Below are 24,334 nucleotides of genomic sequence, written 5' to 3'. Positions count from 1 at the left end.
CTTGAGATTGACGAATCACCATATGCACATTGTAGTCGACGGGAACATCTTCTTCCACTGAACGAAGATCACTAGAAAGTTTGAAATAAATCCAGGAAAATGCGAGCACCAATGCCAAGTCCAGGACTTGAACCCTGGTGGTATGGCTCCACCATAAGGAACCTAACTATTTGAGCTAGGCTCAGTTCACACCATTCTTAATACATTGGGATATAAGCTCAGGATGCATTTCTAGGCATATATTTCATTTACTTACTCTATTTCAAAATAGGGCATACTAGTATTTTTCATAGTCAATCTTGTAAAGTTTGATTAAATTTATTAAAAAAACATCAACATCTACATTAAAAAATATAATGTAAAAATATATTTCATGATGGATTTATTGTGGATGATTTGGTGCTATGGATGGTGATTTTTTCCATCAACCTTGGTTAAATATTGGAAGTTAGAATTTGCACGAAATTAGTATGCACTATTGTTTGAAATAGAGCGAGTATAGTTTTGGTATGATCCCTCATCTTTGTGTGTTCTTTATTACAAGCAGATGCTAGGTCCTCTTGAATGGCCATATATTCCAATTGATGCCACCACTCATTCTCTCCAATGTTCTCGACCTTTATCAACAAGAACCATGTCGATCACTCTACCTCTATTGCTTTAGAAATTCTCCCATACCGCATCCTCTCTTCCTCCTAAAAACCAACAATAACATGTGCTAGTTCCACCACCTTGGAGTATCATTCCTTCTTCTTTCTTCTATGTAGTTGTTAGATCCGTCGCCGGATTAAGAGGTTTTGGTATCTTTGTTGTTCCGTCCTTGCGGATGCAACTTTTGGAACTGGGAGAACCTATGTCATCTATGGAGCCATAATTTCATTCCATCCATGCCAGTAGAATCATGGTCTACACACAAACATTTCCTGGTCTTGAGCCAATCTAAACAAATAATCATATTCCTACTCGCCATTGCCAACCTTCCCACTTTGTTCTTCTATTTTAATGTATTGATTATATTATATGTTATAAAATCCATTAATTGTAATGTCATGTACTCCTTTACTAAGGCAAATCTACCATTTTCTGGTAGGATCAGCTAGACTCGACAAATATACAATAACATTATGTTGTGCTAGAGCCATCTATGTGTTAGTTGTAATTTAACCATGAGATAACTAATAATTGTCATCATTTCCTTAGAGCCAACCCATCACACACAAGTGCCCCGAAACTTTTCTTCATGGTACCTCTTTGGTCTTTCACCTCTTCATTCCAATGCTACATTTTTCTTGCATTTCCTGCATGTCTCCTTCATCCCTGGTTCTAGGTTCATTCCTTTAGAGCAACAAATGTTCTTCCTGCTTCCGTGTGATCTCTTCCTATGTACTTTCCCCTATCTCTCCTCTCCTTTGCATATGGGCAAACAAGACTAAAACATATCCATACTACTCTCTACAATCTTTTAAGAACAATATGGTCCTCTCCCAAGTCCCATTTGCACCGAAAAAACCAACCTCTCAAGTCTCAGCACAATTTGTAGGGAATGAAGACTATTCTATCATGTTGCTTAAATTGCCTTCGCAAAAGGACATTAGATTTGACTATTGTAATTAGGTGACTCATTAACTCTTACTTTGCAAGTAGGCAAGCCAATTCAAAAAGATGCTCTTCGCGACAGATTCAAGCTGAGATTTTGTCCTGGGCCATCCCATTGAAAGAGGCTGATGCCCACACGGTATTTCTTTGCTATAATTCCATTTTGCCCCACATTCAATATTTTTTCCCAACAACCCATTTAATTACTACCTTATCAACAAAAATCAAAAAGTTCTTGGTGGTCGCGATGATATAAGGGTAGCTTCTCTCTAGGAGCCAAAAAATCATGTCCCTACTTTATAGGATTATGCTAATCGTATTTCCTTCAATAAAACTTCATAAGGACAAGCACCCAAATTTCAGAAGAATAAATAAAAGTGGTACTAGTTAGGAAGCTTCCTGCTCATGGCCACAATAAATATTTAATAGCCTCATTTAGTGCACCTTCAAAAGAAAACTAAAATAAATAGTGGAATAATACATCTGCTTCTAGACAATGTTATAAAAGATGGATATGGTAGTATAGATCAAACATTATGGTACCACTAACTATAATCCTTACAAAGCAGAAGAGAGGAAAGAAGAGAGACAAAGAAAGTCGATTGCCACAGTCTGATCTAGCCCTCGAATGAGAGCAAAATTACAACTCATGGGGGGATTGAGAGACATGAGGGAAGGCTCGCTGGTGTCTTGGTCATCAATACCTTCTCATTTGTCGTTCTTGTTAACATGTAGAGAACTCTGATAAGTTATTGTTTTAAGCTCGGGTACCTCCGTTCTTGCTCATGGAACATACTTTTGGGTTTCCTGTTAAAGGAAGTTGTTATATTAGGACCCCGTTTAGGTTGAGATCCATGTCACAGCTGACCCTCGCACAAGCACAATATCTGCCACCCGGCTAGGCCGTCCCGCGCCTGCCAGCTACGAGCGATGGAGGGAATGAAGGAAATATGCCCTAGAGGCAATAATGAAGTTATTATTTATTTTCTTATATCATGATAAATATTTATTATTCATGCTAGAATTGTATTAACCGCAAAATTAGTACATGTGTGAATACATAGACAAACAGACACTACTAGGAAATAGCTTATAGATAGACGCTTACTAGTATCGCGTTATTTTGACCCACGCTATTGCTAATTATTAGTAGCGTGTTGTATTGACCCCTCGCTACTAGTAAATATTACAGATAGCCACATGACAAAAAAACACGCTATTAGTAAATATCTCTCAGCGATAGAGCATAGCAGTAGCATGGATTATAAAACCTGCGCTACTGCTAAGTGAATAGCTATAGTGCACGTGACACACCCCACCCTACTACACATCCACTGCTGCACCCCAACCCACCCGATCCACTCCCACCGCACCAAACTCTCTCTCTCTCGTGTGCATCCCTCAAAAAAAACTCTCTCTCGTGAACCTCACCCCCACCCTCGGTCCAGTTCCTTTCCCCCACTATCTCCGCGCCGCCGCCGCCACCCACGTCGGCCGGTTCCGGTGATCTCCGGCCGCGCGCAACATGCCCCCAAGCTCCGCCCCTCTCTCCCCCCTTCCAGATCCGTGCCTCAAGGGATGCACCCTTGCCCGCCGCTAGCGTTTCGGGCGCCTCTCGTGTTCTTGCCAGAATCCACCACAATCGGCGATGGCGAGGCCGGAGCTTGCGGGATCCGTCTGCGGTGTTGCCCAGGTAGGCCCTTCCCCTCCTTCCTTGCTTGGGTCCACCCTTTCCTCCTCACCTCACCTTCTCCTCCTATCCGTCCCTTTGCTGCAGGTCACCATGGTGCAGAGACGACAATGATGGCAAGAGGGCACAGACCTTGCCCTGATCGAGGAGGAGGAGGGGCGCACCTAGATGCCAGCCCTGCTCTGCTCGATGAGGAGGGGTGGGAGGGGTCTACTCCTAGGGCGACCAAGAGGTCCTGCTCGAGCTCAAGCATGGCCATGATGACCCACCACGGCAGGTCTGTTATCCCGCAACTGTGCTGTTGGAGCACTGCACTCATGATGGAATGATGCAGAGTTTTATGTAGTTTTTGCTATCTTAGCTCTGATGGTAACATCATATCAGTTAGGAGTAGTGTTTAGGAACAATTAGAATATGCTATGGTCGTCTAATAGAGAGATAGATTCAAGGGACTTCCCAGTTTGGACAATGAAATGTGTTCACAAATAACATCCACGTTGGTTTGTACTAGGTCCTAATGGTGATGCGACGGATTTTAGTACGTTGGTTGAGGCCCAAGTTGATTTGTGCTAGTTCTAGGATGTTTATTTATGAAAAAGTATATGTCTGATAGACGTGATTAATTACTGTGTAGAAAGTACCAATGTTTCTTGTTCAGCGCACTGTTTATCTGCTTCCCTACTGTTAGTGTCGAGCAACAGTTTCATCTTTATTTTACATTCATACTCATGCGTGTTCTGTTCATGTGCATATGCTTAATTATTTTGTGGTGACTGACAGGGAGTACACCTTTGGTTACCAATTACTGCACAATCGTCCCACATTTGTTTTGCTTAATGTTCATTGCCCAACAGGCTACAACGCCCACACGCTGAGCCTTATTTTGCCTACAATTTACTGCTGCGGTGCTGCAGGAACCAAGCTAAGCTCCAGTAGAACCTCATGTACCTAATGTACATGTAGTTAACAGAACACTAAAAGAGGGTCTTGGGGTTTTGTTGCCAAATTTGAATGTCTTATCTCCAAAGAGTCCCGTCTGTTAATGATTTGTTTCTTATTGTAGGCCCTAGGCATTACAGATATGCATATAAAGTATGTCATTCTAGATGTGCTCCGAGCATTACACAGTTGCATATAATCTTGTGTTTTATTTCTTGTATTTACATTTTTATAAGTTGTACAGACAAAAGATAGCATGCGTTCCCTCAAAGTGAGTAAATATGTACTGATTATTAGTGAAGTTAACCGAGAGCCTGTGACATACAGGAAACAGGCATTGGTTGATTGGTCGATGCGCCATGGCCGTGGGTTGTCCTAGTGCATGCGTTTGCTGAAGGTGGTGATGCATATGCCTGAAGGTGGTGAGCAGAGCAACTTCTGCTGTAAGAATTTTCTGAGGATGCTTTTGAGTGTAGAATAACAAAAAATATGTACGGAGTAATTATTTTAGCATTACTAGAACTGTTAATTCGCACTCCCTCTACAGGGAGTATTATTTATTTCTTTTGGAAGATGACCTCTAGTTCTAAGTGAGTGATTTTTTTGAATTTTTCGCCCATTCTGAAGATTGTGCACTAATGAATAAACAATGTGCTCCCTTTAAACATTGTAGAGTAATTAATATGCAGCCAGAGTCAAGTATGGTATCACAATCTTTAGTAAAGCATTTGAATTAAAGCAAGTAGATATTGATCTTTGTGATTGAAGTGTGTCTGTTTAATACCTCTAAACTCAACTATTTCTTTTAGAATTATGGTACTTCTTAGTGTAGCATTGTAGCTTTATTTTTACATGATCAGATTACCTTTGGTATATGCAGCATGCAGTCAAACTATGCTATATATCTACAGTAGTAAATGTATCATCTTAAGAGTGTACTGAAGCTATATTATTTCGTAGCTCAAATTTAGGCTTTCTCCATGGTTAATATAAGTTATGTAAAGCAATGTTTGCCTGGATGTGTAACTGTAAAGACATTCTTATTATATATTCAATGTACAGCGACGGTGCTGCTGCACTTGTGCTAGTCAGTGAAGCTAAGAACCTTGGCCTTCAAGTTCTTGCAAGAACCAAAGGGTATGCTGATGCTGCTCAGGTAAATCCTACATGCCTCGTCATTAATCATTGTTGGTGAAAAATATGTCATTTGAGAAATCTCAGCCCATTGTTCTTGTTAATGAAGACTTTTACCAATATTATCCTTTCCCGTGCCTCAAAACTATCAACCTGGCCCAAACAATGATCTTTTTCTTTAGGATTCATGGTTATTTTTTCTTGTTATTATGCATTACTGTTGATTCATGTGCATGTACTAAAAAGAAAGAAAATACCCTACTGGATTTGGATGTGGACGCCAACTAACAAGTTTTCACTTTCCAACGTGGGCACAGGGGTGATCGACGTGGACTACTGCGGCCTGGTGGGCATCGTGCTCTTCAACCACTCGGAGGCGGACTTCATCGTGAAGCCCGGCGACCGTGCCACACAGATGATCATCCAGGTCATTGCAACGCCGGAGGTCACCGAGGTGGAGGACCTCGACGCTACCGTCCGGCGGGAGGGAGTGCTGGGATCCACCGATGTTTGAGCTCCGAGCCTTGGTAGATACATCTAGAGAAGTGGTCTAATTGTTTGCATCTAATGTTAAATGGGATCTCGAGATCTCGAGTTGAGATGTTCAATGTTGTATCCATGAATGCTGCAAGTGCTAAGATGGTTCTGTGAACTTAGTTTATTTGCATTAGTTTATTTGCATTGGATGTGTCTTGATTTCCATCCATGAATACTGCATCCGACTTCAAAAAAAATCTAGTTAGTTAGTTGTAGCGTGGGGGGAAAATGTGGCGCTACTAGCACTTGGATAGTAGTAGCGTAGGTGTAAATGGGGCGCTACTAGTACTTAGTAGTAGCGTAGGTGTGGAATAGTGGTAGTGTGGGTAGCGCCGTGCTACTACTAACTTTTTTAGCTGTAACCTGGGGTAAAAAACGCGCTACTGCTAAAAGTTAGTTGTAGCGTCGTAGTAGTAGCGCGGATACCCACGCTACTGGTACGCAAAAAACCTACGCTACTAGTAGTGTTTTTTCTAGTAGTGAGAGTGTCATTAGTTTGCCTTTACTTGACTAGCTCGTTGAATCAATGATGATTATGTTTCCTAACCATAGACATGAGTTGTCATTTGATTAATGGGATTACATCATTAGAGAATGATGTGATTGACTTGACTCATCCGTTAGCTTACCATGATGATCGTTTAGTTTGTTGCTATTGCTTTCTCCATAACTATACATGTTCCTATGACTATGAGATCATGCAACTCTCGAATACCGGAGGAACACTTTGTGTGCTACCAAACGTCACAACGTAACTGGGTGATTATAAAGGTGCTCTACATGTGTCTTCGATGGTGTTTGTTGAGTTAGCATGAATCAAGATTAGGATTTGTCACTCCGATTGTCGGAGAGGTATCTCTGGGCCCTCTCGGTAATGTACATCACTATAATCCTTGCAAGCAATGTAGCTAATGAGTTAGTTACGGGATGTAGCATTACGGAACGATTAAAGAGACTTGCCGGTAACGAGATTGAACTAGGTATTGAGATACCGACGATCGAATCTCGGGCAAGTAACATACCAATGACAAAGGGAACAACGTATGTTGTTATGCGGTTCGACCGATAAAGATCTTCGTAGAATATGTAGGAGCCAATATGGGCATCCAGGTTCCGCTATTGGTTATTGACCAAAGAGGTGTCTCGGTCATGTCTACATAGTTCTCAAACCCGTAGGGTCCGCACGCTTAACATTCGTTGATGATATAGTACTATATGAGTTATGTATGTTGGTGACCGAATGTTGTTCGGAGTCCCGGATGAGATCACGAACATGACGAGGAACTCCGGAATGGTCCGGAGATAAATATTGATATATGGGATAATAGTGTTTGGTCTCCGGAAGGGTTTCAGAATTCACCGGAAGGGGTTCCGGATGATTCCCAAAATGTTTGGGTACGAGAACACTTTATTTGGGCCAAAGGGGAAAGCCCACAAGGTTTTTGAAAAGAGAAAAAGAAAGTTTTGCGGAGTCCAGGGGCCAGACGCCAAGGCTCTTGCCTTCCGGGTGAAACCGACTTTGTGTAGGCTTTTACTCCAAGTTTCGACCCCAAGGCTCAACATATAAATGGATGGGTAGGGCTAGCACCCAAGAAACATCAAGAAACACCAAGCCGTGTGCCGGCAACCCCGTCCCCTCTAGTTTATCCTCCGTCATAGTTTTCGTAGTGCTTAGGCGAAGCCCTGCGAAGATTGTTCTTCACCAACACGGTCACCACGCCGTCGTGCTGCCGGAACTAATCTACTACTTCGCCCGTCTTATTGGATCAAGAAGGCGAGGACGTCATCGAGTTGAACGTGTGCTGAACGCGGAGGTGCCGTATGTTCGGTACTTGATCGGGACGGATCGTGAAGGTGTACGACTACATCAACCGTGTTGATAAAATGCTTCCGCTTTTGGTCTACGAGGGTACGTAGACACACTCTCCCCTCTCGGTGCTATGCATCGCCATGATAGATCTTGCGTATGCGTAGGAATTTTTTGAAATTACTGCGTTTCCCAACAGTGGCATCCGAGCCAGGTCTATGCGTAGATGTTATATGCACGAGTAGAACACAAAGGAGTGGGCGTGGGTATATACATATTGCTTGCCGTCACTAGTTGATTCTTGATTCGGCGGTATTGTTGGATGAATCGGCTCAGACCGACATTACGTGTACGCTTACGCGAGACCGGTTCTACCGACGTGCTTCGCACATAGGTGGCTAGTGGGTATCTATTTCTCCAACTTTAGTTGAATCAGATTCAATGAACATGGTTCTTTCTGAAGATCAAAAAGCAATCACTATACCGCGTTGTGGTTTTTTGATGCGTAGGTAAGAATGGTTCTTCCTCAGCCCGTAGCAGCCACGTAAAACTTGCAACAACAAAGTAGAGGACGTCTAACTTGTTTTTGCAGGGTATGTTGTGATGTGATATGGTTAAGACGTGATGAGATATAAATTATTGTATGAGATGATTATGTTTTGTTAAAGTTATCGGCAACTGGCAGGAGCCTTATGGTTGTCTCTCTAGTGCATAAGATGCAAGCGCCATATAATTGCTTTACTTTATTGCTATGCGATAGCAATAGTTACAAAAGCAATAGTTGGTGAGACGACCATGTGACGACACGTTGATAGAGATCAAGATGATGTAGATCATGGTGTCATGCCGGTGACGATAGAGATCATGACGGTGTTTTGGAGATAGAGATCAAAGGCACAAGATGATGACGGCCATATCATGTCACATATTTTGATTGCATGTGATGTTTATCCTTTATGTATCTTATTTTTCTTAGTTCGGCGGTAGCATTATAAGATGATCTCTCACTAAATTTCAAGGTATAAGTGTTCTCCCTGAGTATGCACCGTTGCGACAGTTCTTCGTGCCGAGACACCACGTGATGATCGGGTGTGACAAGATCTACATTCACATACAACGCGTGCAAGTCAGTTTTGCACACGTGGAATACTCGGGTTAAACTTGACGAGCTTAGCATATGCAGATACGGCCTCGGAACATTGAGACCGAAAGGTCGATCGTGAATCATATAGTAGATATGATCAACATAGTGATGTTCACCATTGAAAACTACTCCATCTCACGTGATGACCGGACATGGTTTAGTTGATATGGATCACGTGATCACTTAGGTGATTAGAGGAATGTTTATCTAAGTGGGAGTTCTTAAGTAATATGATTAATTGAACTTAAATTTATGATGAAATTAGTCCTGATAGTAGTTGCATAACTATGTTGTAGATCAATAGCTCGCAATGTAGCTCCCCCTTTATTTTGATATGTCCCTAGAGAAAAACTATGTTAAAAGATGATACTAGCAATGATGCGGACTAGGTCCATGATCTGAGGATTATCCTCATTGCTACACAGAAAAATTATGTCCTTGATGCACCGCTAGGTGACAGACCTATTGCAGAAGCAAATGCACACGTTATGAACGTTTGACAAAGCTCTGTATGATGACTACTTAATAGTTTAGTGCACCATGATTTACGGCTTAGAACCGGGACTTCAAAAACGTTTTGAATGCCACAGAGCATATAAGATGTTCTAAGAGTTGAAATTGGTATTTAATACTCATGCCCGTGTCGAGAGGTATGAGACCTCTGATAGTACTTTGCCTACAAGATGTAGGAGAATAGCTCAACCAATGAGTATGTGCTCAGATTGTCTAGGTACTACAATTTCTTGAATCAAGTGGGAGTTAATCTTCCAGGTGTCTCGGTCATGTCTATATAGTTCTCGAACCCGTAGGATCCGCACGCTTAACATTCGTTGACGATATAGTACTATATGAGTTGGTGACCGAATATTGTTCGGAGTCCTGGATGAGATCACGGACATGACGAGGAACTCCGGAATGGCCCGGAGATAAAGATTGATATATGGGATAATAGTGTTTGGTCTCCGAAAGGGTTCCGGAATTCATCGGAAGGGGTTCCGGATGCTTCCCGAAATGTTTGGATACGAGAACGCTTTATTTGGGCCAAAGGAGAAAGCCCACAAGATTTTTGGAAGGAGCAAAAGAAAGTTTTGCGGAGTCCAGGAGCCAGACCAGACGCCGGGATCCCAGGCGTCTGGTCCTGGAGTCCGAGAAAGACTCTTACCTCTTAGGTGAAACTGACTTTGTGTAGGCTCTTACTGCAAGTTTCGACCCCAAGGCTCAACATATAAATAGAGGGGTAAGGCTAGCACTCAAAACACATCAAGAAACATCAAGCCGTGTGCCGGCAACCCCGTTCCCTCTAGTTTATTCTTCGTCATAGTTTTCGTAGTGCTTAGGTGAAACCCTGCGAAGATTGTTCTTAACCAACACCGTCACCATGCCGTCGTGCTATCGGAACTCATCTACTATTTCGCCCGTCTTGCTGGATCAAGAAGGCGAGGACATCATCAAACTAAACGTGTGCTGAACGCGGAGGTGTCGTACGTTCGGTACTTGGTCGGGACGGATTGTGAAGGTGTATGATTACATCAACCGCGTTGATAAAACGCTTCCGCTTTCGGTCTACGAGGGTACGTAGACACACCCTCTCCTCCCGTTGCTATGCATCACCATAATAGTTCTTGCGTGTGTATAGAATTTTTTTTAAAATGAGTGCGTTCCCCAATAAAGAAAGGCCTTGCCATCGACCGGTGAGAGAGGCTTTGCCCTGGTGGCTTTGGCTGACTTTGGAGGCAGGGAGAGAGGGTCTGGGGGCGAGGAGGGAGGAAAGTAGCACTGCCGCCCGAGTCGCCCATGGGATGACCCGAGAGCTATGGCTGGGATTTTTTTTCTAGCGAACTACTTCAACCCGATTCTCCAAAATGCTAGCAAAGGACGAAGGAATGATAACAGCTTACTTCGAATCATAATGACGGAGCCTAAACAAGAAAACAGACTAGTATGCTCTAACAAATCGTGGTATGCATGTCGTGATCAGGGCCGGCCTTGTGTTTTGGCAGGCCCTAGGCGAACTCAACGACATGGGCCTCTGTCTTTTAGATCATTTTTTTTATTTTTCTTATTTTTTCAGCATCTGGCAAATGTTTTTTCTTAGGTTAAATGGCAGGCTAATGTCCTAAAATAATGAAGAAAATAGAATATAAAGAATTAGAAATCTATACATCAGATGATTGAAACCTAGACATGTACTCCCTCCGTTCCAAATTACTCGTCATGGTTCTAGTCCAAATTTGAAACGGAGGAAGTACACAACATGACAGAAAATTAGGATGGATCAGGGATGAATAGTTGAATACGTACTAAAGAATCAAAGAAACTGCTGAAGTTTAGCTTTGGATGGAATCGGGGGATGGAACAGGAATATGATACATGGATGGATACGTACTGTATTGCCGTCTTGCCGGATGCCGGATGGCTGAGCAGCGCGCGCAGCGACAACAATCAGCGGCGGTCGACGAGAGGATGAAGTTACGAAGACGAACCGACGAGGGACGAAGGCACAAGACCAGATCTTAGATTGATTTGTTTCACACAAGTGAAGCGAGCGGCCGTGTGGCTGGCGTGATGCTTCGCGATCGCTACCTAGGGCATCTAGCTATGGGTCTAGCCCATAACTATTGTGTCCTTTCGTTTCTCTTGTATAGTTTTTTTCTTATGTATTTTTTGCTGGGCTGTATAAAATATGTATTCTAATCATGGGCCCCCTCTCAGCCTGGGCCCTGGGCCATTGCCCCTCTGCCATACCCCCAAGGCCGGCCCTGGTCGTGATAAATACGCACATGCCAACTTACTCTTGGTTGATGTGTATGTAGCAGCAGACGATACCGGGAATACACATGAGCATCAAGGTGCTCCACCCCCTTATACAAAATTAAATTCAAAAAATAACAGAAAATTAAAAAAACTAAAATCTTGGGATCTCAAACTTGGGTGCCCAATCTATCTTCATACGAAGTTTCGTTGAAAAATACCATGAACTATATTCATGGTGAAAAAATATAGTCTCAACTAAAATCCTTTCAAACATTCTTTTGTCTTTTTGCCACGGATACGTTTCCTGATACCTTTTCACAACATTTCACATGAAATTAGATTGGGCACCCAGGTTTCATATCCCAAAATTCTAGATTTTTTAAAGAATTTTCTAGTACTCAAGTGCTACAAATCCTCTTCCCTGTCCATACTCAATATTTTAATTTCTAAAAGAAAAGGATACTCAGTAGTAACAATTTCAATTAGAAATTTTGGTTGTGTGGATTCTAGCGTAACTAATCTTCACCCTCCAATGATCGATCAACTCACACGGCTCGAGAAAGTATTTGAGTGACGGGCCATGTACCAGTTGAGCTGGGCCAGGAGAACGCGTACATGATCTGGACTTGTGAGACTTGAGACTCAAGATGTAAAACAAAAAGTGCCTAATGTCGACAACAACTTGAAAATAAATAAATACAAATCAGATTATTCGAGACCCAGAAGAAGCATCAGGTGAGCAAGGAACACTGACGGGACGCCCTGCCCTAATGTTCACTAACAAAGTCGTCCCTGTTCGAGCTGGCACATAAAAGTATGGGGAGAAGTTGACTTCTATCTACTCTCTCTGTTACAAAATACTTGAAGCTTTGGGTTAGTTCTAAGTCAAATGTCTATCCATAATTGGTTCTACCTATCCAACCTCTCATTCAGTGACGGAGCCAGGATTCGAGTATTAGGGGGGAGGGTACATATATTGATCTAATCTCGTTGGTAATTACTCGTCGCTCCTACTAAAATTGTCGATCGTTGAGGAGGGGGGTACATATATTGATCTAATCTCGTTGGTAATATTACTCGTCGCTCCTACTAAAATTGTCGATCGTTGAGGAGGGGGGGGGGGGGGGGGGGGGGGGGGGTACATATATCGATCTAATCTCGTTGGTAATTACTCGTCGCTCCTACTAAAATTGTCGATCGTTGAGGAGGGGGGGGGGGGCAGGCCCCTGCTCGTCCCCCTGGCTCCGCCCCTGCTCCCATTATCCATCTTCATGCCTACGCTTTTGACAATTGTTGCTCTATTTAAGATACTTTGTACTTGGCATCTACTGGGTATTGATGTTTTTGTTACTCTACTGCAACCAAGCAATCAACACTTGACATATTTTCTACTAATAAATTATCTTGAGATTTTTTTTGGTTTCCAACTGTGATTGGATTGACAACTCAATTGCTAAGGTTTAGAAATATTCTTTGACTCCCCTTGTGTCAAATCATTAAATTTGGGTTGTGATACATCACATTGAAGACTATCACAATCCCTTACACTGGTGGGTTATTTGAGGTCGGGGCCCTATACCACCATATATGTTAGGTATTCTTTCAGACCCCTATATTCAACATTTTTGTTTTGATATAATCCATGTAACCTTGTCCACATATGAAAAAGTTCCAAATGGCCGAAGACATATAAGACGCGTCTGTCTCATGGAGCCAAAAAATTCATGCCTCTAAAATCATAAGCTCTTAAGATTATGATCACCATATTACCTTGCATTGAAGCTTCATAAAGACAAGCACTTAAATTTCACAAGAGAAAATAAAACTGGTGCTAGTAAGGAGCCACATGCTTCCTTCTCATGGGCACGATAGATAATTAATATCCTTCATTTAGTGGAACAAATTAAAAAAATATAGAACAATGGATTTGCTTCTAACCAACCCATGTTATAAAACATGGATAGAGTAGCATAGCCCAAACATGATCCTATTACAGTTTTTGCAACATGCAAAAAGAAGGAGAGACAAAGAAAGTTAATTTCCATGGTTTTCATCGGGTCTTTTAGATGAGAGAAATTGCAACTCGTGAGATTGAGAGACATGGGGAACTTCTTGTAGCTTGGTCATCAGGTCCTTCTCCCCTGTTGTTACTGTTCACCTCAACATCTTCTTAATCTAGGATAAGTAGCCTCTAGCTCGAGGAACAGGGGACTTGTTCTCGAGGCCACCTAGTTTAGCTTGGTATATTTGCCATATGTCCAACTGAATAAGTATATGATGTATCTGTTTCATCCAGAGGATAAAATCAAATTTTGCTTGTGTGTATTTCCCAATCTTTGTAGGTAGAACCAATACATACTTCGTATCCACTTGAACGGCCTCCTGCGAGCACATGCCTTTGCATCGATCCCCTCACCTCTTAGTTGGAAGCGTGAATCATACTCTTTGAATGCACGCGGCTGGGAGAGGCACGGAAGGGTGGGTAGTGGAGCCAGAGTTGTTGGGTCTCAACGAGTTGCACGCCCAAGGGATTATTCGATTCAATATCATCTAACAATGTTGAAATTGTTTGGCTTTTCAATCCGACCATTACTCCAGTCAAGTCCATGTTAAAAATTCCACACTGAATTTGATCAAAATTTAACCAAAGCTGTAAAAGTTTGACTTATGCTCGAATTTGGATTGAGTTTTCTTGTCATCGTAATATGTTAAACAAACAAGAAACATTTTTGTATGTACTAGGATGGTTGAAATTTCTAATCATTAGTTAATATTGACTTGAGATTAAACATATGATCGATGATCTACTAAATGGTGAAATGTAAAAATAGTTTTACTATTAACTTGGTTGGTGGGAACACAGGAGAAACATAATACTATCGTGGTAACCAACTTGATAGGAGGGAATATTTTGCATGTTCAACTCAGATGATGGGACAGGATTACCTAGTTTTTTTAACACTAGGAAAGGGCGCAAAGGCCCCAAATGCTCCATTAACTACTAAGTGTGGTACAGAACACATTACATCGGGATACAAGGAAGAACAAAAATTGCACATAGGTCCTTGACATTTGAAAGGAGGACCCCAGCATTTGATTACAAATCACAATTGGATCCAAAAGAGATCCTCCTACGTAACTAAGATCGTCGGCACCGGGGACTAGGCTAACTGAACGAGTTCTCCATGGAAAGACACCATGGACTCTGTACTGGAGCTCCACTGCCTCCCATGTGGCATCAAGGGGAGGAATAACATTGGCCGCCCTTCATCCCTTGGATGCAATGGGTCACCAACATCACCGTTATGACGAATGAGCAGCTCCTTGATTTCAATGAACTAAGCAGCCACACATGAACATACGAGTGCTAGTGCTACGACCGAAGACGACAAGGATACTACCAAGGAGGCGTCAGTGGCAACGCCAAGGCACATGGCAACAAGCGCGAAGGAGTTGCATGGAAAGCCAACAGAAGAGTTTGAAATTGAGCTTGCAGAGCAAATATGTCGGCAGGGTCAATCAGTGGAGGCCATCTCATTCTAGACGGGCTCTGCGCTTATCTGCTCCAGCACCATCCATATGGAGGACAATATCATGGATGGTTGTGGCTGCTTCTATGATTGGATCCGCTTTGGCAATCTAAAGATGTGGCAAATATCATGGAAGGATACGACCGCCGCTGGAACATCGTCTCCGGCGTCTCCACCGCCACGAACACGTCTCACTCACTTAGTCAATTGGATAGCCTCGCCTGCGTCAAAATCATAGTTACCACTGTTCAAGGTTTCATTGACCATATGAATATCAGTTAATCATCTATTTAATCCATTCAGCTCTATTATCGCATGGTCCTGATTTTACATCACTTATACATTTCAATGCTCTTATAAAATTAGTTTAACAAAAGGAAAATTGTTGATGTATTAGCAAAACATATTCATAAATATTTCAAAAGTGTTTGTTCCTTTTGGAAAATATAATTATGTAATTTAAAGAGTTTTCATGCTTTTTTTGTAATCTTATTAAGATGTGTACATTTTTTAATGCTCGTGTAATTTTTATACATGCCTTATAGAAATTGTTTGTAATTTTAGAAGTTATCTTTCTTTGATGATACAGATAGTATATGACTAGATGCACATCAACAAGTTGTTAGATCCATGCGCTGGTAGGTTTTATTCTCTATCAAGTAGTCCCTCCACAGTTAGTGATCTAAAAGGTCTTATATTTGTTTACAGAGGAAATACTTGCTAACTAAAATAATTAATAAATTACAACACTTGGAATTCAAAATTACACTTTTACTTGAATGACGCAGTTTACCGTACTTTGAAGTGCATATCTTTATTATATAAGTTTTAATACACGCTAGAAACAATTTCCCATTGCAACGCACAGGCAAAATTCGAAAGGAGAGGTTGGGTGGCTGGTGCCACTTGTCTAGCCCAGCAGGTGGCCCATGAAGAACATCAAAGCTTTGCTAATATGGCGATCCCTATTTGGCGCGTAGGTCGCGCGAGCGACCTAGCGCGCACCCTTCCAACGCCCCAGCCAATTTTTGGTCCAGCCCATTTAGGCTTTATTCCCCACCGATTTTGGGAAGGTTCTAGAACCTTCCCTGAACCTATTTTTATTTTTATTTTACGTTTTTTCTTTTGTTCTTCTTTTCTGTTTTTCACTTTCTTTTCTTAATTTCCTTTCTTTTTTATTTTTTATACTTTCTTTTAATTTTCTTTCTCATTTTTGCGAACACATTTCAAATTTATGAATATTTTTTAATCATGAAGATTTTCCGAATTTTATGAACATTTTCTAATTTGTGACCATTTTTTACAAATTCATGAACATATTTTAAATGATGAACTTCTTTCAATTTGTGGACTAGTTTGAAATTGTAAACATTTATTGAAACTCGTCCACATTTTTTGAGTCAGTGGATATTTTTTGAAATTTTGGAACAAATTTTGAAATTCATGAACATATTTTTATGAAATGTGTGAACATTTTTCAAATTCATGAACAGTTTATTAATCAGCGAATATTTTTTGAACTGATGCTTTTTTATTTACTTTCTGGGATTGTTTTTTTAAATTCACGAACATTTTGAATTTTTTATGAAAATTTTAAAAAGAGGAATATTATTTGAATTCACAAAATTATGTTCAAATTCACGGACATTTTTTTAATACACGAACGTTTTTCAAAATCATGAATATTTTTTGAATATGAGAATATTTTTTAAAAATCACAAATATTGTTTTAATGCGTGAACATTTTCAGAAAATCATGATCGTTTTTTTCGGAATTCACAATTATTTTATGATTTCTTGAACATTGTTATTCAAAAATCACAGTTATTTAGAACTTGAAATATTTGGAATCCTGAATTACTTTTAAAAAGAAATAAAAAACAACACGCGCATGGTAGAAGAGTTCGGGCGCCTATGTAGCCGAATTGGAGTTCCCTGCTCATATGGTAGAAGAGGTTAATCTCACAAATCGTGAGCTTACTTGAACAAGACCGCACACAAGAAGCTAATCTAACAAGTCTACCTACAAAATCCTGATAAGTGCTTGCCAATTTACTCTCGATTGATATATATAAGTAACAACAACTGATACTCAAATATCCAAAAGAAAAACATTTTAAAAAGAGAAACTGGCTGTGTGCGTGCTCGTTAGGCCCAAACTAATAAGCTTCGCCCCTGACGATCTGTCAACAACCATAGGACTAGAAAAAAATTGGAGGATTAGACAAGAGACGAGACGTTTCGTTGCTGTCAGAGCAAGCCAGTTTGTGTGAGCCAGTTGGCTAGAAAACCACAAGGCCCCCCGCAAAACACACACACACACACACACACACACACACACACACACACACACACACACACACACACACACACACAACGTAGTCCAGAGTAAACGATCGGATCCCTATCCATCATTTGTTTTCCGGCGAAGTTTCGATCCATGTGATTTCGAGCGTGCGCTACTTCAAGGGAATGGGTTGGGCTGGAAGTGGAGCAGGCGTACATGAATGATCTGGAGTTCTCTCGACTGCAATTGAGTTCTTTTATACTCCCTCTGTTCCCAAATATTTGTTTTTCTAGAGATTTTCAACAAGTGAATACATATTATGAAGCAAAATGAGTAAATCTACACTTATGTCTATATACATCCGTATGTAGTATTTGAAATCTTTAAAAAGACAAATATTTAGAAACGGAGGGAGTAGAAAGAAAGAAAAGGCAGTTGAGCTGAGACTTATACTCGAGATTTAAACAAAAAGTGCTTAGACGAACAAGGCTAGGAAGACAATCAAAAAAATTCTTAGCATTTAAATCCTCCAATATTCCTATGAAAATCCTACAATCCAAAGCGGCCCTAAATATAAGTCCATGCTCTTTTCACAAGATAATGCAAGTGATATATAAAAGCCTCGAATCTTAGTTGGGTATACTAGGACATATATTGAACATTGAAGCAACAATACTAGCTAATGAAAGCATGCCCACTGCCCCACTCTTTGATCCGAACTGATATTGCAAGTACCAAAATCTACATCTACAACAGTGTCAGAGAAATTATACGCTGATGAATGAGAGCCTGCTTAAAGTTGAAGTACATAAAATAGGTAAGAAGTAACCGTTCTTTAGATAGTGGTAGCAATCACTCTACGCACCTCTGTATGCATCAACACATGTATTGAAGCAACTCTATAAATTGCAGTGTATGTGCTAGTATCAGATAACCAAGAGATTCTATCATAGGCTTCGGTTTCTAGTGATGCATACCTTGGAATGCAACTGAACTTGATGAGCGTATCTATAGATCACAGTTGCTTACTATGTTTGCAATGGCATCGCCTTAGTTTTAATCTCTACCGACATGTTAGATCTAGCGAACCATGTATAGGATTGGGATGCAACGGGGATCTAAGGTGCACAAGAGCCGATTCATATCATGTTCAAGCACTGATGAGGATTTGTACTGCCTGATAAGATGGTGATTCAACCCCCAGCTGAAAGCAATCGTTTTGTTGTGTTGTGTTGTGTTGAGTTGTGTAGTAGCTGGGGCTTGTCTCACTGGTAGTGCTTTGATGGAAGATGGTGGTCTACCTCATCTGATGGTTTTTGGTTGAAGATGGCGTGGTTCCCCCCTTTATGAGCGCAGCCGGGTGCTCAAAACATTCTTGTCTTGTTTTCGAGTTGCCCATGTCTGGGTTTTTACAATTTGTTGAGTATGATAGTTATGTTGGTGCCGCCAGGTTTCGTCCCATAGCACGTGTTCCGATGGCGAGCACATGCAATGGGTTTCCCGGTGGTCCGTTAAACTCGTTTCTTACCTTTCCCGTTTCCTGATTTCGTTTGGACTGCCCAATGTAGTCCCATTATGATAATTGATTAGCAATGCATAGGTCCATTTTGGATGGCCAGGAGGTTCTGAAACAAGGCTTGATTAAGAGGATTGGGGATGGACATTCAACTCATATTTGGAATGAGAATTGGCTTTCGAGGAAGAGCCTGATGAGGCGCATTGCACCACAACAAATAATATGCCAGAACTGGTTTCTGAGTTAAATTGACCCGGCGGTGATGGCATGGAATGAGCATACCTTGGAGGAGGATTTTATGCTGTTGGATTTAGATGTCATTTCTAAGATTCCATTGCCAGCAATGAAACTAGATGATTGTTGGGCTTGCTTTTGGCAGAAATATTGTGACTTTACGGCAAGACTTGCATACGCCATGTTAATCCATACCCACAACAGGCGAGAAACGGGGCTAGAAGTACGATTGGGAAGTTCCAATCCAATAAGTGAGGAGCATGGACTAAACTATGGAAGCACAAAGTACCAGCAAAAGTAAAGGTGTTTGCGCGAGGCTGGCTCATCAAAGCCACCCCGTGGTAGACGTAGCTCATCATCTAAACAAGGTTGTCGAGAGTACATGCACGATCCATGGATTCAGGGAGGAATCGTGGAGACATTCTTTGTTGGATGGCCAGAAGTGTATGGGTTTTAGTTGACAAGGAGTTGTATGATCAAGTGAGATGGTGTGGGTGTACCGGCGGTGACCGCAACATGCTCAGCAGTTTGCGTGCGGGGGGTGGTGTCATTGGGCGTCGACGGATGGCTAGACTGGCAAAGATGATGTGGATCTCTGTCCTGAAAATGGGTCGGCGGTTCGATAATGATGACAGCTTTTAAAATGTGTGCATGTGATGTACGCTTTAGATTTGTTGTACCGGCTGTAGGTTCCGATACGTTATGTGGATGAATCGGCAACGACATCGATTTTAGATATGGTGAGTGAGAGCACTCCACATTATCGAGTTTGTAGGTGTGAGTGATGGTTTCGGGTAGCTTGATGTATGTTCTTGTCAGATCTTTATTGAATAATTAATAAAGAGTCCGGGAGTTTTATCCTTCTTTTTCAAAAAAAAAAGTGAGACAGTGTGAGGAGCCGCATGCAAACAATTGGATTTTTTTAGATGGAAGGCGTTTTGTCAGAAGAAAGATATGGCATGACGATCGTTACTATGTGCGAAATATGGAAGGGCAGGAAAGATGTTTTATCCTCTAGACGCCGAGGGAACTACCACACACAAGAACTTCGGTTCCATCTATATGGGCAGTGGCGGAGCTACAAAGAAAAGCCTGGGTGGACCAATCTAAAAAAACACGAAAAAGTTCAACCCAAGGAAAGGATGATGAGCTGCTGCTGAAAAGTCTTCCTCAACTTATCTGTAACGTATATCCCTTTTTCACTTGAAAACCAAATCGATTTTGCGTTGATTAGCCTAGTATACCCAAATTAGGATGTGTATTATCAATTCACTAAATTTCAGAGTGCTATAGCCTAGTACATTTTATGGGAAAATTAGACTGCCTGGGAGATGAGAGTTTGCGGGGTGCGCATGTGCCTGTGGCCTGTGCTAGTGCAGCAGCGCTCGTCGCCTAGGTCTGCACTTGCCGTCCCCCGGCTGGGCGCAGTCGCTGCTAGCTGCCGCCTGGGGCATGGCCAAGCCACCGCGGCATGGGTCGCCCTCCAGCATCCTCAGTCCGCACCGCTCTGCGCTGCTACTCGCTGCGACCGGCAGCTGGACCTTTTCGGCTCCGTCCCACCTCTCCCTGTCCGCGTAGCTCGTGCCCTATCATCGAGGGCGACCAAGGCTGGATGCGAAGGAGAGAAGCCTGACGAGGCCGGGACAGCATGCGAGCGAGGCTGTCGTGTGCTGGGCTGCACGTATATAGTTATATTTTTACCTTAGCGGCTGGGCGGGTTATGGCACGCTTTTGCCCTCACGAAGCTCCGCCGGTGTATATGGGTACTGCTGCCTGATGGTGTAGCTAAGAGCATCTTCAGCCGTTCGGCCCCCAAGACGCATAAAAAGTGCCCCTGGGGGCGAGCCGGCGATGCAATCGGCGCTGGGGCGATTTCGCGCCCAGTCGTCGTCCTAGGTGCCGAAATTCGTCCACTTTTCAGCCCCATTTCGGCGAATAAAGAGTCCATATGGGTGACAATAGCCCATATTCGACGTGGTTCGCCCTTGTTCGACGTTCAATTATGCACATAATTTTTTTTATCACATATTTTATAACAAAAATATCAAATACTTCAATAAAATAGTACAACAACAAATAGTTCAATACAAATTATATAGTTCAACAAATAAAACTCATATTTCATCACACGTCACGCCCGGCGTCGCCCTTCAGCCTCCATAGATGCTCTATCAGATCTTGCTGTAGTTGATGATGCACCTATGGGTCTCGGATCTCCTGACGCATACTGAGATAGGCAGTCCAGGTTGCCGGTAGCTGATGATCAATTTCGGCTAGAGGACCCTGCCTGTAGTATGGTTCAGTGTCAAACACTGGGTCTTCTTGCTCGCTCTCGATGATCATGTTGTGCAAGATGACACAACAAGTCATAATCTCCCACATTTGATCTTTCGACCAGGTCTGAGCGGGGTACCGGACAACAGCAAATCGAGATTGGAGCACACCAAATGCCCGCTCGACATCCTTCCTGCAAGCCTCCTGAACCTTCGCAAACCAAACGTTCTTGCCTCCTGGCACAGGGTTTGAGATCGTCTTCACAAATGTCGACCATCTCAGATAGATGCCATCAGCTAGATAATACCCCTTATTGTAGTGCCGCCCATTGATCTCGAAGTTCACCGGAGGAGAATGACCTTCAACAAGCTTGGCAAAGACAGGAGAGCACTGCAGCACGTTGATATCATTGTGAGTTCCTGGCATACCAAAGAAGGAGTGCCAAATCCAGAGGTTCTGTGTGGCCACCGCCTCAAGCACCACACTGCAACCGCCTTTGGCGCCTTTGTACACCCCCTGCCAAGCAAATGGGCAATTCTTTCATTTTCAATGCATGCAGTCGATGCTTCCAAGTATCCCAGGAAATACTCTTGCTGCATTCTGTGCTAGGATCCGAGCAGTGTCTTCCGCATTGGGTGTTCTCAAGTATTGCGGTCCAAACACTGCCACCACTGCCCGACAGAACTTGTAGAAACACTCCATACTGGTGGACTCGGCCATGCGCCCATAGTCGTCGAGTGAATCACCGGGAGCTCCGTATGCAAGCATCCTCATCGCTGTCGTGCACTTCTGGATGGAGGTGAATCCAAGAGCGCCGGTGCAATCCATCTTGCACTTGAAGTAGTTGTCGAACTCCCGGATGGAATTCACAATCCTGAGGAAGAGCTTTCGGCTCATCCGATAACGGTGCCGAAATGTTTTCTCGCCGTGAAGTGGAGCATCGGCGAAGTAGTCGGAGTAGAGCATGCAGTAGCCTTCGAGACGATGCCGGTTCTTTGCTTTCACCCGCCCAGGCGCCGAGCCACCTCGCCGCGGCTTTTCATTACTCGCCATCAGCTGGGCGAGGGCGGCGAGCACCATGAGATGCTCTTCTTCCTGGACGCCGGCCTCGGCTTCCTCCTCCAGCAGCGCGGCGAGCGCTTCCTCGTCATCCGAGTCCATCGCCGAGGCAGGCAAATCGCCGAACACCTTGCGCTCGGTGGGCGTGTACCCGCCGCTAAACCGCGCCTCCGCGGCCGAAAACGCCCAGCTGCTGTTGGAGGGGCTGCCGCGGCGAAGCACTGCTATTTTTCCGGCGGGGAATGGCTATCTAGCGGTGTAGGGCGGCGGGCGGCGTCGGGATATAGCTACTGGTGGCCGAGGGCGCGGGGGGGTGGGAGGCGAGTCGGGGAAGAATACCTTGACTTTTCCCCTGACGGTGTGGGCCAGCCACGCTTTCCCTTGCGCCGGAGCCCCCAACTGCTACCCAGTGCGTCGGGTTCGGCCTGTGACCGCCGGGCGGAAAAAAGGGTCGAACCGGCGATTTTCGGCGTCCTGGGGGCGTGACTGGGCCGTTTTTTCGACGCCGGCGTAAAAAAAATGACTTGGGGAGGCCTGTTGGAGGTGCGGCTGGAGATGCTCTAAGTGCAATGTAGAAGGCGCGGTCTCAAGTGTAAATGGAAGGTGCTCGGTGGCAGCGATATATAGAAATGAAGGAGATGTTTTCTTGGGGGCATTACCGATCCTTCGTGTGTAGAAGCTTTGGCTTGTCAGGAATCGTTGTATCTTGCTCGGGATCTTAACCTAATGAAGGAGATGTTTTCTTGGGGGCATTACCGATCCTTCGTGTGTAGAAGCTTTGGCTTGTCAGGAATCGTTGTGTCTTGCTCGGGATCTTAACCTGCGGAAGGCGGTGGTCGCTTCAGACTGTTAGAAGTTGTCAAGCTATGATAAAGGAAGCAGAGGAGCAAGTGTGATCGACATCAAGTAGATCAGCAGGATGCAACAGGAGCTAGGAAACAGTGTTTTGTTATGAACGAAGATAGGATAACATAGATGCCCATAGTATTGCTAGAAACTCTCCTCAACTACTACCAGGCCGGCATACCTGCCTTCCATAGCACCCTGGCTATGTAAAAACTTTCTATCATCAATGAATAAATGAGCTCGGTTTTTTCTCTAGAAAAAGTGTTTAGAAAGTGCACAACGATCTACGAAGAATGTTCGTTCCTCTGTCGTAACTTTGCTCATGTAACCTTTAGTCATGCCCCTAGGAAGCTAATAAGGCAGCTCGTGAACTTGCTAAACATATTAAGAGGAACCACAATGTTGTGTGGCAGAGTGGACCCAGAGTTTTTCTATCCTTCTGTATGATGTACTAGCTATTACTCTAAATTAATAGAAACCGGCATGATGTCTTTTCCGTCGACAACAGCTCGGACAACGTAATACGTACAAGTCGGATGATTCGAGACCCGGAAGAAACACCAAGCGAGCAAGGAACACTGACAGCGTCGCTGCCCTATATTGTTACTTAACAGAGTCGTCCCTCGTCCCTGTGTCGAGCTGGCTCACAAAAGTACGGGGAGAAGACGACTTTTAATTAACAAGTCAATCTGTGCCACGCACGCTACGAGTCAAAATTCAGAAAGCTCATTAGCAACAGCGACATGCCGCTGCGAGTAAACGAAGGAGCGAATGGATGTTCGGGCCATCTGTCGGGTGTGGCCACCGATGAGTTCCCGTCTCTGCGCGTTCAGGTTCAAATTCGATGTTTCCATTTTTGTACAACTCATTATATACTGTATTATATAGGTGTACACTCTCATTGTTTTAGAATTTGCTCGGGTCAAACATTTAAAGATATGATCGTCAATACAGAGAAATCTCCCACCGACATCAAGGACACATACT

The 24,334-nt window shown here is 43.1% G+C and overlaps 1 long non-coding RNA gene across 1 annotated transcript; it reads left to right on the top strand.

Moving 5' to 3' along the window:
- The first annotated feature begins 2,944 nt into the window (after positions 1–2,944).
- Positions 2,945–6,017, top strand: LOC125522010. Its single transcript, XR_007289597.1, has 4 exons — positions 2,945–3,289; positions 3,374–3,563; positions 4,553–5,381; positions 5,677–6,017. It is a non-coding gene; the product is annotated as an uncharacterized LOC125522010 (long non-coding RNA).
- The last annotated feature ends 18,317 nt before the right edge of the window (positions 6,018–24,334 follow it).

This window comes from Triticum urartu, chromosome 7, assembly GCF_003073215.2.
Source record: "Triticum urartu cultivar G1812 chromosome 7, Tu2.1, whole genome shotgun sequence".
Lineage (NCBI taxonomy): Eukaryota > Viridiplantae > Streptophyta > Magnoliopsida > Poales > Poaceae > Triticum > Triticum urartu.
Note: the sequence above shows the minus strand (reverse complement) of the source record. Positions and strands in the feature narration are given on the sequence as shown.